This window comes from Macaca fascicularis, chromosome 11 (assembly GCF_037993035.2).
Source record: "Macaca fascicularis isolate 582-1 chromosome 11, T2T-MFA8v1.1".
Taxonomy (NCBI): Eukaryota; Metazoa; Chordata; class Mammalia; order Primates; family Cercopithecidae; genus Macaca; species Macaca fascicularis.
Window position 1 is genome coordinate 121,705,135 of NC_088385.1, and position 14,604 is coordinate 121,719,738.

The 14,604-nt window shown below is 46.0% G+C and overlaps 1 long non-coding RNA gene across 2 annotated transcripts in view; it reads left to right on the plus strand.

Annotated features, from left to right (window-relative positions):
- LOC135966336 (uncharacterized) overlaps nt 1–8,350 on the plus strand; it is a 28,730-nt gene extending 20,380 nt beyond the window's left edge. The window contains exons 1-2 of one of the 2 annotated variants that reach the window (XR_012419778.1): nt 3,390–3,433; nt 7,646–8,350. This is a non-coding gene — a long non-coding RNA (uncharacterized lncRNA). Of the gene's footprint in view, nt 1–3,389; nt 3,434–7,645 lie in introns of those variants that run through there. The other variant, XR_010579604.1, reaches the window with a different exon arrangement.
- Nucleotides 8,351–14,604: the final 6,254 nt, after the last annotated feature.

A 14,604-nucleotide genomic window follows, 5' to 3' on the forward strand; every position in this document is an offset into this window, starting at 1 on the left:
ACAAGCAAAGTGGCTGCCAGGAGCTGGGGGTGGGGAAAATGGGGAGTTGTTCAATGGATATAAAATTCCAGAGCTCTTCTGTACAACATTGTGCTATAGTGAATACAGCATTGTGCACTTCAAAATGTGATAGGAAGGTAGATCTCATGTGAAATGTTCTTATCACAGGAAAAACAAACAAAAAACAATAACAAAAACAAAAGCACACGGGACACTTAGGAAGGTGTTGGATATGTCTATTACTTTGACTGTGGTGATGGTAGCACGGGTGTCCATACACATTTGAACTCATCAAACTTACACACATTAAATATATCCAATATCCAGTTCTGGCTGGGCGCAGTAGCTCATGCCTGTAATCCTAGCACTTTAGGAGGCCGAGACAGGAAGATCATTTGAGCTCAGGAATTCAAGACCAGCCTGGGCAACATAGTGAGACCTTATCTCTATTTTAAATAATAATAATAAAATAAATAAATATATCCTATTATTTGTGTATCTATGCCTCAATAAAGGTGTTAAAAAACACTCCTGGCTGGGCGCAGTCGCTCATGCCTGTAAATCTAGCACTTTGGGAGAGCAAGGCGGGCGGATCACTTGAGGTCAGGAGTTTGAGGCCAGCCTGGCCAACATGGTAAGATCCTGTCTCTACAAAAAATACAAAAATTAGCTGGGCGTTGTGGCAGTCGCCTGTAGTCCCAGCTACTTGGAAGGCTGAAGCAGGAGAATCACTGGAACCCACAAGGTGGAGGTTGCAGTGATCCGAGATCACACCACTGTACTCCAGTGTGGGTGACAGAGTGAGACTCTGTCTCAACAACAACAACAACAACAACAACAAACTATTTTATGGGGGTTATTTTTAGGATCCATTGAGTGAGTATTTATAAAGTGTGCAAGGAAGACTACCTGACAATAAATGCTTGGATGAGCTGTTGTAGTCTTTCTCTTGCTACTTGAAAGCCAGAAACAGGTATATTATCTCTGTAACCTCAGTGCCTGATTGCTCTGACATTTGGAGGATGTTTGCTGAATGACTGTATGACCTTCAGTTGCTGGAGATGATGGTGGAAGGCTGACCTACTTCCCACATGCAGACAGTAGACGCCTAAGCCTACAGCTAAGTCTGCCGGAAGTCCCACTTCCCAGCCTGTTTCCAGACTCATGTGTCCTTGAGGGGGTTAAAACATAAAGAAAGCTCCAGATCCGGTTTGGCTAATGTGTGGAAAATTCCATAGATGCACTGTCTGGTCCCAGTCGCCCATGTCACTGCCACCAACTGCAGCATTGCAGACACACCAGAGAAAAGAGAAGGTGAACACATTTCTGAATGCAGAAGCAAATTCAGCTGGTGTGTGGGGAGCACAATGTTCCAAACACAATTAAAACCCAGTCAGCATCCAGAAAAGTGCATTAATGTCCCTCAATCAAATGACAGAGCACATGTGGTGTAGGCATCTCTCTGGGGGCTGCTTCTTCAAGGGTTGTCATTGATGGCAGAGACGGCCTCCACCCAGGCAGAATCCAGCATAGGCCTTAGTCTCAGAGGCTGGGATTCCATTCCAGTATCTGGAAGAAACCTAGGACCTAGCTCCACTTTTTTTTTTTTTTTGAGACGGAGTATCACTCTTGTGGCCCAGGCTGGAGTGCAATGGCACGATCTCAGCTCACCGCAACCTCCACCTCCCGGATTCAAGCGATTCTTCTGCCTCAGCCTCTCGAGTAGCTGGGATTACAAGTGCCCGCTACTGTGCTCGGCTATTTCTTTTGTGTTTTTAGTAGAGACGGGGTTTCTCCATGTTGGTCAGGCTGGTCTCGAACTCCTGACCTCAGGTGATCTCCCCGCCTCAGACTCCCAAAGTGCTGGGATGACAGCCGTGAGCCACTGCGTCTGGCCTTGTTTTTGGTTTTATTTTTTTTGTGTGGTGGTGGTTGTTTGTTTGTTTGTTTGAGATGGAGTTTCACTCTTGCTGCCCAGGCTGGAGTTAATGGCACGATCTTGGCTCACTGCACTGTCTGCCTCCTGAGTTCAAGCAGTTTTTCTACCTCAGCCTCCTGAGTAGCTGGGACTACAGGCATGTGCCACTATGCCCGTAGTGCATAGTGCATTTTTTTTTTGTATTTTTAGTAGAGATGGGGTTTTACCATTTTGGCCAGTCTGGCCTTGAACTCCTGATTTCAGGTGATCTGCCAGCCTCTGCCTCCCAAAGTGTTAGAATTACAGGTGTGAGCCACCGTGCCCGGCTTTGTTTTGTTTTTAACTCTTGATATATGTGGATGCTGAAGAGGAGAGATCAGCTGACTCTTCTTGGGAGCCCATTTCTTTTCTTTTCTTTTTTTTTTTGAGATGGGGTCTGGCTCTGTCGCCCAGGCTGGAGTGCAGTGGCACGATCTCGGCTCACTGCAACCTCTACCTCCTGGGTTCAAGCGATTCTCCTGCCTCAGTCTCCTGAGTAGCTGGGATTCCAGGTGCCCGCCCCCATGCCTGGCTAATTTTTGTGTTTTAGTAGAGACAGAGTTTTACCATGTTTGCCAGGCTGTTCTCGAACTCCTGGGCTCAGGTGATCCACCTGCCTCAGCCTCCCAAAGGCATGAGCCACTATGCCTGGCCCCCATTTATTTTCAAGAAGGAATGAGAGTGGCTTATTGATTGAATCAACAAATATTTCATTTGGGGCTGGGATTATGGATGGTGGCTCACACTTGTAATTCTAGCACTTCGGGAGGCTGAGGAGGGAGAATTGCTTAGGCCCAGGAGTTCAAGACCAGCTTGGGCAACATAGTGAGACCCCAATTCTACAAAAATTTTAAAAAATTAGCCAGGCATGGTGTCACAGGCCTGTGGTCCTAACCACTAGGGAGGCTGATGTGGGAGGATTGCTTGAGCCTGGGAGGTCAAGACTGCAGTGAGCCATGATCATGCCACTCCACTCCAGCCTGGGTAACAGAGCAAGACTCTGTCAGAAAAAAAAAAAAAAAAAAAAAAAAATTCATTTGGAGGCTGCTTCTATAAGCCCACTGCATGGCTAGGTCAGTAGTTCTCAACTAGGGGTGATGTCCCCAGGTGACATTGTGAATAACTAGAGACAATTTTGGTTGGCGCAACTTGGGGTGCATCTAGTTTGTAGAGGCCAAAGATGCTGTTAAATGTGTTGCAATGCACAGGCCAGCTCCTATAACAAAGAATTACCCAGTTGGAAATATCAAGAGTGCTGAGGTGGAGAAACCCTGGGTTTTGGCCCAAGCGTTATATGGTGGTGAACAAGACAGATAGTGGTCATTGCCTTGGCTGGGTTTCCTTGAACTTGGCTGTCTTAACTGTTTCTTTAAATAGCTGGATGTGGAGAGAGGCCCCTTTAAGGACAGTGTTGGTCTTTCTTTTCCCCTCTAGTGTGTGTCTCTGGGGCCTGCCGTTGTGGCCGGGCGTTGGCTGGTGAGTATGTATGTGCGTGCGTGTGTATGTGTGTGTTCAGAGCTCTGGGGGGTGTATGTTTGGACTTGTGCGGTTGTCTGTTTATGTCTGTGTACATCGGTGTGGCTCTGTAAGAACTTTTCTGTCATTTCCTTCCCCTGCTTGCCAAAGAGGCAGATGTGGCCTGCAACGTCCTTCTAAGGTCAAATTCATCACCAGACGAAGATGAAGAAATCATTAGGGAAAGACCCTCTTTTGCTCCCTTCCATCTTCCCATCCAATCCCATTCCCCTTCCACTCTCCCTGCCCCCACCTCGGGGATAAAACTGGAGGCCAGTAAACTTGCCTCTGAGCTGAAGATTTGAACTTGAAGTTTAGGCTAGCTCCACTGTGCCTGCCTAGGCATCCAGGAAGTATTAAAAATTGTGTTTCAGAGGGATCAAAGCACAGCCAGGACAATGCTGGATCCAAACTGGAAAATTTTATCTCTGCATTATTAAAATTTGGGGCTGGGTAATTTGTGTGTGGCGGGGGGCAGCGGGGAGGGAGGCTGTCCTGGGCTTTGTAAGATGTTGTGCAGCATTTTTGGTATGCATCCACTAGATGCACCCCCAGTTGTGACAACCAAAAATGTCTCCAGACATTGTCTAACATCCCCTGAGGCACACAGTGAACCCCAGTTGAAAAGTCATCGATCTACAAATACATAGAGCAATGTGGTGAATCTCACGCACTTAATTTTGTTTGTAAGTATTGATGATATACTTTTGGTAATAACGAGATACTACTGAATCAGCCCATTTTTTACTTTATTTATTTATTTATTTTTGAGGCAGTCTAGCTCTGTCACCTAGGTTGGAGTGCAGTGGGGTAATCTTGGCTCACAGCAACATCTGCCTCCCGGGTTCAAGCAATTCTTCTGCCTCAGCCTCCTGAGTAGCTGGGATTACAGGTGCCCGCCACCACACCTGGCTAATTTTTATATTTTTAGTCGAGATGGGGTTTCACCATGTTGGCCAGGCTAGTTTTGAACTCCTGACCTCAGGTGATCCGTCTGCCTCGGCCTCCCAAAATGCTGGGATTACAGGTGTGAGCCACCATGCTGGGCCTCACACACTTAATTTTGAAGGAAAGAAGCCAGATACTCAAGTGTGATGTTGTGTGGTTCTGTTGATGAAAAGTACAAAAATAGGCAGAGCTAATTGATTCTGTTAGATGTCAGGAGAGTGATTGCTTTATCCTAGTGCATACTGACTGGAAGGAGACACTGTGGGGACTTCTGGGGATGCTGGATATGCATATGTTATATGTGTAGTTTTCTGTGTATGTTGCACCTGAATTAGAAGTGTATGTGTGCTGAGGCTAGCGCAGTAGCTCACACCTGTAATCCTAGCACTTTTGGAGGCCGAGGCGGGCGGATCTCTTCAGGTCAGGAGTTTGAGACCAGCCTGGCCAACATGGCAAAACCCCCTCTCTACTAAAAATACAAAAGAAATTAGCCAGGTGTGGTGGTGCATGCCTGTAATCCCAACTACTTAGGAGGCTGAGGCAGGAGAATTGTTTGAACTCGGGAGGTAGGTGTTGCAGTGAGTCAAGTTCTCACCACTGCACTCCAGCCTGGGTGACAGAGCAAGACTCTGTCTAAAAAAAAAAAGAAAAAAGAAAAAAAGGGAATATATGTGCTGAGAGGAGCACATATATTAAAGAAATACATTTGGAAAATCAGAGAAGACTGTCTTAAAAAAAAATCCAATGGTACCGGTTTGTCTTCCCAAACCCTGTAGTGGACAGTTTATTCGAAGTTTTATTCAAATGATTCTTACAGAATCCCCCCAGCTGTTTCTAAAGCTGCAGGAACAATAAGACCATGAAGCAATGATCTGATTGAAGAGAACACGTTGTCAGCCGCCATACAAATACACACTCACTCACTCACACACACACACCCTCAAACAGAGGTGTCACGGGGTCTGTGTAGAATCGAATTTCCTGCCTTTGTGTTCCCCAAGCAGCCCTAGAGAGGGGAGAAAACTGCAAACTGACACATGAAATGGACCAATGTGCCGGGTTGAGACTTCTACAAACAAATGGCCCTTTTCATCTTCTGGAGGGGAAAAAATAATCTACGTGGGCGACAATCAGAGCTTGCCTCTTTTCAGCCATTTAAAGGCAAAATGGGGCTGGGTGCGGCGGTTCATGCCTGTAATCCTAGCATTTTGGGAGGCTGAGGTGGGAGAACTCCAGCTCAGAAGTTTGAGACCAGCTTGGGCAACATAGTGAGATGAGACCCTGTCTCTCTATAAAAAAAATAAAAATAAAAATAAAGGGAAAGTGGGCCAGGTCAGTAGCTCATGTATGTAATCCCAGCACTGAGAGGCAGAGGAAGAAAGATGGCTTGAGCCTAGTAGTTTGAGACCAGCCTGTGCAACATAGTGAGATCTCTGTCTCTACCTAAAAAAAAAAAAAAAAAAAAAAAAAATTAGCCAAGCATGGTGGAGTGCATCTGTAGTCCTAGCTACTGAGGAAGCTGAGGTGGGAGAATCGCTTGAGCCCAGGAGTTCGAGGCTGCAGTGAGCTATGATCGTGCCATTGCACTCCAACCTGGGCAATAGAGTGAGATCCTACCTTTAAAAACAAACAAACAAACAAACAAATAAATGGAAAGTGTAGCCTCACAGCTCTGTCCTGAATCCTATCACCCACGCTGGTCCCATCTCAGTCCAGGGGACCCCAGAATATTACACTGCTGGCATCTTAGGTCATAATGGACACTCATGCAGCCACATGGATGCCAAAAGCACAGACCATAGGCATTCCATATTCTCTTTAGTGTCCTCTTTCAGGGAAACCTGAGGAAGGTTCTGGAAGCAAGAGAGTCCCAAATGTGCCTTAGAGACCCCTGTCTTCATCCCAGAGGCCTCCTCAGACATCAGCATTTGGGGGAAAAACTGGACATTTGCTGCAACCTCCCCAGCTGGTCAGCATTATTAAAGTGGGGCACATCTGTTCTTGACTGTTAGCACAGAGAAGAGGAGGGGGTCGAGTGAGAGCAGAAATCCCCAAACGCTAGGACTGATCCCACCTAGTACTAAGAGCAAATTGCCTCTAAGTTGGTGTCACGGAGAAGTGCTGCATGAAGGGGCAGAGATTCCTCATCAAAATACCTCTTCTTACCCACTTCCCTCCTGCCGCCCTTCCCCTCTCCTCTCTCTTTCTAAAACTCCCCAGGTTCTAGCCAGTCTTGAGATTTATGACCTGTTTCGTTTTGTGAACACCCTAAGATCGTATTTGGGTGATGAGGAGCTGAGAGGTTTGCGGATAGCCTGTTGGTTAGAAAAGGGAGTATAAAGTATAATGAATGCAGTATATTTCCCAGTTGCTCTTTCTTGCACATACATAAAGTTATAAATGCCCCTGCATGTGTGGCAAGCACATAGGGGCCTTTGAAACACACACAGCAATATGCTCAGAGACAGCACCCCTGGACCCATGCACAGCGAGGCATCACATGCTTGCAAACACATGCAAAAGACCCGCAGGCGTACAGGAGCATGTTCATGCACAAGCAGGCCCATACCAACATACAAAACTAGAAACAGATGCAAACCAGCATCCAATATCAGACCCAGATGGGGCTATGCACCCCAGTATGCACCCCGCTACTGCTGTGGCCCCTCCAAAAAGTTGAAATGCACAGGGCTGGAAGGATCCTTTCAGCTCCCTCTTCAATTTCCCTTGCAATACGAATGTCTTCCAAATTGCAGCCCTGGGACCCTACAAACTGCACTCCATTCTGCTTTCTTTTCTTCCTTTTTTTTAAATTTTTTATTTTTTATTTTGAGACAGAGTCTCCCTGTGTCACCAGGCTGGAGTGCAGTGGTGTGATCTCGGCTCACTGCAACCTCCGACTCCCTGGTTCAATACATTCTCCTGCCAAATAGTTGGGGTTACAGGCACGCACCACCACGCCCAGCTAATTTGTGTATTTTTAGTAGAGATGGGGTTTCACCATGTTGGCCAGGATGGTCTAGATCTCCTGACCTCATGATCCGCCCATCTTGGCCTCCCAAAGTACTGGGATTACAAGTGTGAGCCACCGTGCCTGGCCTCTGCTTTCTTAATAAGACCTCCAGGCGCATGACAAAGCAGAAACCTTCAGAAACAAAATCTACCAAGTTTGAAGAATGGGCCTGGCCCAAGACGCTTTGGACGCCGTCCTTTCTGTCTTCACAGCGGCTTGCAGAAAGCTTCTTGGAGGAGAATTGGCATTGCAAGGGTGTTACTGGAGACCTCGGCAAGAAAGTGAATGTAAAGACAGATGACCCAGGAACCGGTGATGGATAAGGCTCTTGACAGCCAGGTCGTGGAATTACAGGGGGTCTCTTTGAGAGACAAAATAAAAAAAATAGCCCAGTAATCTTCCTTCCACCCTTTTCTCCGAGATCTAATTACAGATGTCTTGACATTCCTTCTGCATAGAGTTTCCTTAAAAGATTTGCCAAGAAAAAACATTTGGAAACCGTGTTTTAGGTATAATCCGTCTGGGAGTCACTCTTGCTCGCTTTGTCGTTAGATGACAAAACGCTTAATTACAGCGAGCGCAATGTATACCACATTTGGAAAACTGGATTCTTGACCCAAATAATGTACCCCATACTGACAACGGCCTTTTGGCAAAACTTGTGTCTCTGATCTCACATTAATTACTACACAAATATACTTATTGTGAGTACCGAGTTTATGGGATGGAGTCCTCTTGACACATGTTCACAATAAAAACACATTTTTTCCCCTTCCCCTGACCCTAAGGAAAAGAAAAAAAAAAAGATTAACATTTTTCAAGATGCTGTTTTAGTGACATGAAAACTGTCTGTTGAGTGTTCACTTGGCTTTTGTTCTTTTTCTTTTCTCCTTTTATTAAAAAGCCTTTCAAACCAAGCATTCCTGGTTTGTAATTCTTTTCTCTACTTTTGCTTTTATGCTGAGGGAGAGACAGATTAGATTAGATTAAAGACCAAGGGACACCTCGTGAAATACATTCCATCTAGAGGCAATTTGGTTGAGAGGGCCAATTGTGTGTGCGTGTGTGTGTGTGCGTGCGTGCGTGCGTGCGTGTTTCTCCTTGTGGCACACTGGTGGTCTTTTTACAGATACAGGGTTCTGGTTTTTGGAAATGCGTTTATTCCTTTAGCTTTTTTCCCTTCAGAAGTCTGCAGCCTTTGATTGTGGCCTGATTTTTAGGGGTCTGCAGCATTTTGGGGTGTAGTAAATCTTCTTGTTAACTCTTCCCTTTACTGCCTCGCCATTCTCAAAAACTTTTACAAAAAGCAGCAACACTGCCCTCACAAACGACAGATGAAAGGAACGGTTTCAAAGCCTCTCTCACCCCTGCCCCAGCGGGCCCCCAGATTGGTCTGATGATGTCACAGGGGTAACCACGGCAACAAGCCGTGACATCATGACAAAAGGAGGACTGACCTTGGCCTGGAATTCAAAGGAAAAGCAGCTCATAAACTTCTAAAGCAAGCAGGAGATAAATATCCTTAGTCATAAAAGAACAAACGAAGTTTGGGGTGGGGGGACGGGGGAAAAAAAGCAGAACTTTTTTTTTTTTTTTTTTTTGAAATACAGTAAAATGTGTTGCCAAGTTTTTCAGGAAGTGCTAGTGGCCATTTTGATGATGTGAACTAGACTTTAAAACAGAAAGAGGAAAAATGAATGTGGTGGACAAGGGCTGCTGACAATATTAGATAGAATCAGGTGAAACTTTTCCCTAAACTATCATTTGTAAAATGGGGGAGAGGGGATGAGCCAGACCAAAGCAAAACAACAGACAAATTCATTTCTGAGTGAGAGAAGGAATTACATGCCAGGAGAAAGGCAGTAATCCAGGAACTGTATTTATCAGAAAGGGAATGTGCTCAAGGCAACGTGGTACTCCGGACAGGATCCTGGGCCAGAAAAATTGATGAAATCTGAAGAAGATCTAGAGTTTAGTTAAGAGTAATGAACCAATGTTGGTTTCTTAGTTTAAAAGACTTTGTTTTTTTTTTTTTTTTTCTTTTTTTGAGACAGGGTCTCACTCTGTTGTCCAGGCTGGAGTGCAGTGGTGTGATTTGGGCTCATTGTAACCTCTGCCTCCTGGGTTTAAGCGATTCTCCTTCCTCAGCCTCCTGAGTAGCTGGGCTCACAGGCACGGGCCACCATACCCAGCTAATTTTTGTATTTTTAGTACAGACAGGGTTTTACCATGTTGGCCAGACTGGTCTCGAACTCGTGACCTCAGGTATCCTCCCACCTCAGCCTCCCAAAGTCCTGGGATTATAGGAGTGAGACACCACACCTGGCCAATTTTAATTTTAAAATTGTATTTGTTTGTTCATTTATTTATTTTTAGAGTCAGGGTCTCTCCACCTCCCGGGCTCAATGACCTTCCTATCTCAGCCTCTTGAGTACCCGGAACTACAGGGTCACCCACCACTTTTGATTAATTTTTTATTTTTTGTAGAGATGGGGTCTTGTTTTTTTGTCCAGGCTGGTCTCAACCTCCTAAGCTCAAATGATCCCCCCACCTCAGCCTCTCAAAGTTTGGGGATTGCAGGCGTGAGCCTCCATGCCTGGCTTGCCTCCAGGAAACTTAAGGTCATTCTAGAATGACCCCTGGGTCATTCTAGAAGGTGTTCTTGTCCTTAGAGTCTTCTGTGAGTCTACTGGCCCAGTTTCACAAGAAAGCTTCTTTCTCTATTTGTCCTGAGGGTAGGCTGACCACATAGCATGAGAAGCTTGTCTCCAGATGCCAGCAGGGGTGGTGAAATTACACCAAACTGGGAGTGGAGAGGGCCTGTCTCTGCTTTCACATGAACTTGCACGTGATATTGGGAAAGCCAGAGCTTCATTTTTTCTGGTCCACAAAACAGGGTCATTGGGCAATAGATAACAATGGTAAACAGACATCATGTCAGGTGTAAGCTGAGGGCCTGTCTGAAATTTAAAAACAACAACAATTTGCCTGGCTAAATTTTTAAAAATTTTAATTTTGTAGTGACGGAGCCTCACTATGTTGCCCAGGCTGGTCTCAAACTCCTGGGCTCAAGTGATCATCCTGCCTCAGCCTCCCAAGTAGCTAGCTGGTATTATAAGTATGTACCACCCTGCCTGCCTCCTTAGGTGTAAGTTTGAATCAACTGATGGAGACTAGCTGGGGCCCTGTGTTAAGCCTGGGATCAGTGAGAAGAAATGTGGTGATCCATTAATAATGTCTGCCACGGATGTGGGTTTGGAAAGTGGAAGCATGTGTTTTCCATTCCAAGCCCTTGTACACTTGGGCCTAGCCCCTCTGGGGCCTGCTAGTCTAGACAGATTATTGTGTCTCCAGCAACATCCGTATGGAGCAGTAGACAGAACACAGTCCCTGGAGTCAGCCAGCAATGACTTTCAGTCCTGGCTTTCTCCATGTACTTAAGATAAATGGCTCAGGGCATTTGGTAGATATGAAACGCAATGTGTGAAGCTCTGTGCATACCCACTGCCATCTGGGGGAGATAGACAACTTAACAGGCAACAAAACCACACTGTGCTGAGTGCTGTGATAACAGAGTGTTCTTGGAGTACCGAGTAGGGGGACCCGACTTATACCTGAGAGGCAGGCAAGGAAGACTTCCTGGTGGAAGTGGTATCTAAGCTGATTTTTTTTTTTTTTTTTTTTTTTTTTTTTTGGTGACAGTCTCACTCTGTCGCCCAGGCTGGAATGCAGTGGTGCAATCTTGGATTACTGCAGTCTCCACCATCTGAGTTCAAGCGATTCTCTTGCCTCAGCCTCCCAAGTAGCTGGGATTACAGACACCTGCCACTACATCTGGCTAATTTTTGTATTTTTAGTAGAGACGGGGTTTTACCATGTTGGCCAGGCTAGTCTCAAACTCCTGGCCTCAAGTGATCCTCCCACCTCGGCCTCCCAAAGTGCTGGGATTACAAGCATGAGCCACCGCTCCTGGCCATCTAAGCTAAATTCTGAAGGATGAGTTAAGTATTAACCTGGAGAAGGGAGCAGGGTGAGATGAGGATGAAGTCTGGCTGGGTTTAGATCATGTAGGTCCTGGAGAGCCTTCTTGTGAATTTCAGCTTAATTTTGAGAGTCATGGGGAGCCACTGAGGAACTTTATGAAAGAAAGTTTTATTAGCAAAAAGTCATTCTGGCTTAAGAGATAGATTTGGGTAGGGGAAAAACTAAGGAAGCCCTTTTTAGAATCCAAGCAAGAAATGATGACACTTACACTATACAATGCAGCGCAGAGAAGCAGATCACTGAGAGATGTTCAGGGGATTGAATGGATGTGGGGGCACCTGTTACTTAGGTCTCTGAGCCTCAATTTCCTCATTTGTTTGAAGTTATTGTGAGGTTCAAATGAGATGATGTGTGTAAAGTCTCAGCATGGTTTCTGGTACACTGTAGGTGCTCAATAAATGCTAACCACATCCATTATATCTCAAAAGTTCAGTAATTTCATTTTCCTTTTTTTCTTTCTTTCTTTCTTTTTTTTTTTTAAATAGAGACGGAGTCTCATTATATTGCCCAGTCTGGACTCAAAGTCTTGGCCTCAAGCAATCCCCCTTGCGTCAGTCTCTGAAAGTGTTGGGATTACAGGCATGAGCTACTGTGCTTCTCCTTCTCCTTCTCTTCCTCCTCCTCCTCCTCCTCCTCCTTCTTCTCCTTCTCCTTCTCGTTCTTCTTCTTCTCCATTGTTAATTTTAAGTGCAGCAATTCCATCCAGGGAATAAAAGATTTATTTATTTTATTTTATCTTTTTTTTTTTTTTTTTTTTTTTTTTTTTTTATAATTTACTTTTTTGAGACGGAGTCTTGCTCTGTCTCCCAGGCTGGAGTGCAGTGGTATGATCTCAGCTCACTGCAACTTCCACCTCGTAGGTACAAGTGATTCTCCTGCCTCAGCCTCCCGAGTAGCTGGGATTATAGACATGCGCCACCATGCCCAGCTAATTTTTGTATTTTTAGTAGAGGTGGGGTTTCACCATGTTGGCCAGGATGGTCTCGAACTCCTGACCTCCAGTGATCCACCTGACTCGGCCTCCCAAAGTGCTGGGATTATAGGCGTGAGCCACTGCACCCAGCCATAAAAGATTTATTTAGCAAATGGTAAAACTGAGGTCCAGAGAGGGGCAGTGAAATGACCAGCACCAAACGCAAATTAGTGGCAGAATCAAGATTTGAACTCTGCACCTTTGTGATTTCGAGGCCAGTGTTCTCTCCTCTCTTCCTATTCTCCAGCCAGCTGGACCCCTGGGTGCTTCCTTTTGGTTAGAGGAAAATAAGGTCTCTGTACTGTGTTCAGTTGTATCTCTCAAAAAAAAAAAAAAACGTTCAGACTGGGCATGGTGGCTCTCCATGTACTTACGATAAATGGCTCAGGGCATTTGGTAGATATGAAACGCAATGTGTGAAGCTCTGTGCATACCCACTGCCATCTGGGGGAGATAATCCCAGCACTTTGGGAGGCTGCGGTGGGCAGATCACGAAGTCAGGAGTTTGAGACTAGCTTGACCAACATGATAAAATCCCGTCTCTACTAAAAATACAAAAATTAGCTGGGCGAGGTGAGGGGTGCCTGTAATCCCAGCTGCTTGGAAGGCTGAGGCAGGAGAACCTCTTGAACCCGAGAGATGGAGGTTGCAGTGAGCCGGGGCAGCACCACTTCAGTCTAGCCTGGGCGACAGAGTAAGACTTTGTCTCAAAAAGAAAAAAAAATGTTCAAGGTCAGGCATGGTGGCTCACACCTGTAATCCCAGTGCTTTGGGAGGCCCAGGTGGGAGGAGGGCATGATGCCAGGAGTTCAAGATCAGCCTGGGCAACATAGTGAGACCCTGCCTCTACTTTTTTTTTTTTTTTAAATTAGCCAAGCAGGGTAGCATGCACCTGTTGTCCCAGCTACTCTGGATGCTGAGGTGGGAGGATCACTTGAGCTGAGGAGGTAGAGGCTGCAGTGAGCTGTGAAGGCACCACTGCACTCCAGCCTGGGCAACAGAGTAAGACCCTGTCCCAGGCCGGGCGCGGTGGCTCAAGCCTGTAATCCCAGCACTTTGGGAGGCCGAGACGGGCGGATCACAAGGTCAGGAGATCGAGACCATCCTGGCTAACATGGTGAAACCCCGTCTCTACTAAAAATACAAAAAAAAAACTAGCCGGGCGAGGTGGCGGGCGCCTGTAGTCCCAGCTACTCGGGAGGCTGAGGCAGGAGAATGGCGTAAACCTGGGAGGCGGAGCTTGCAGTGAGCTGAGATCCGGCCACTGCACTCCAGCCTGGGCAACAGAGCGAGACTCCGTCTCAAAAAAAAAAAAAAAAAGACCCTGTCCCTTAGAAAAGAAAAGAAAGTTCAAGTCCTAATCTGTATACGTGTGAATGTGACCTTATTTGGAAGTAAGGTCTTTGCAGATGTAATCAAGGCAGACCATTGGGAGATGTTCAGGGGATTGAATGGATGTGGGGGCACCTGTTTCTTAGGTCTCTGAACCTTAGTTTTCTCATTTGTTTGAAGACATTGTGAGGTTTAAATGAGATGATGTGTGAACAAGTCTCAGCATGGTTCCTGGTACACTGTAGGTGCTCAATAGGAGGTCATATTGGATTAGGGTGGCTCCTAATCTAATGACTGGCTTGCTTGCTTTTCTTTTCTCTTTTCTTTTATCTTTTCCTTCTTTCTTTCTCTCTCCTTCCTTCCTTCCTTCCTTCCTTCTCTCTCTCTCTGTCTTTCTCTCTCTCTCTCTCTTTCTTTCTTTCTTTTTTTTTTTTTTGAGCAGGAGTCTCATTCTGTTATCAGACTGGAGTGCAGTGGCACGATCTCAGCCCACTGCAACATCTGCCTCCCAGGTTCAAGTGATTGTCCTGCCTCTGCCTCCCGAGTAGCTGGAATTATAGGTGTGTGCCACCACACATGGCTAATTTTTTTTTTTTTTTGAGATGGAGTCTCACTCTGTTGCCCAGGCTAGGATGCAGTGGCGTGATCTTGGCTCACTGCATCCTCCACCTCCCGGGTTCAAGCAATTCTCCTGCCTTGATCTCCTGAGTAGCTGGGACTACAGGCACCCCTCACCTCGCCCAGCTAATTTTTGTATTTGTAGTAGAGATGGGGCTTCACCATGTTGGTGAGGCTGGTCTCGAACCCCTGACCTCATGATCC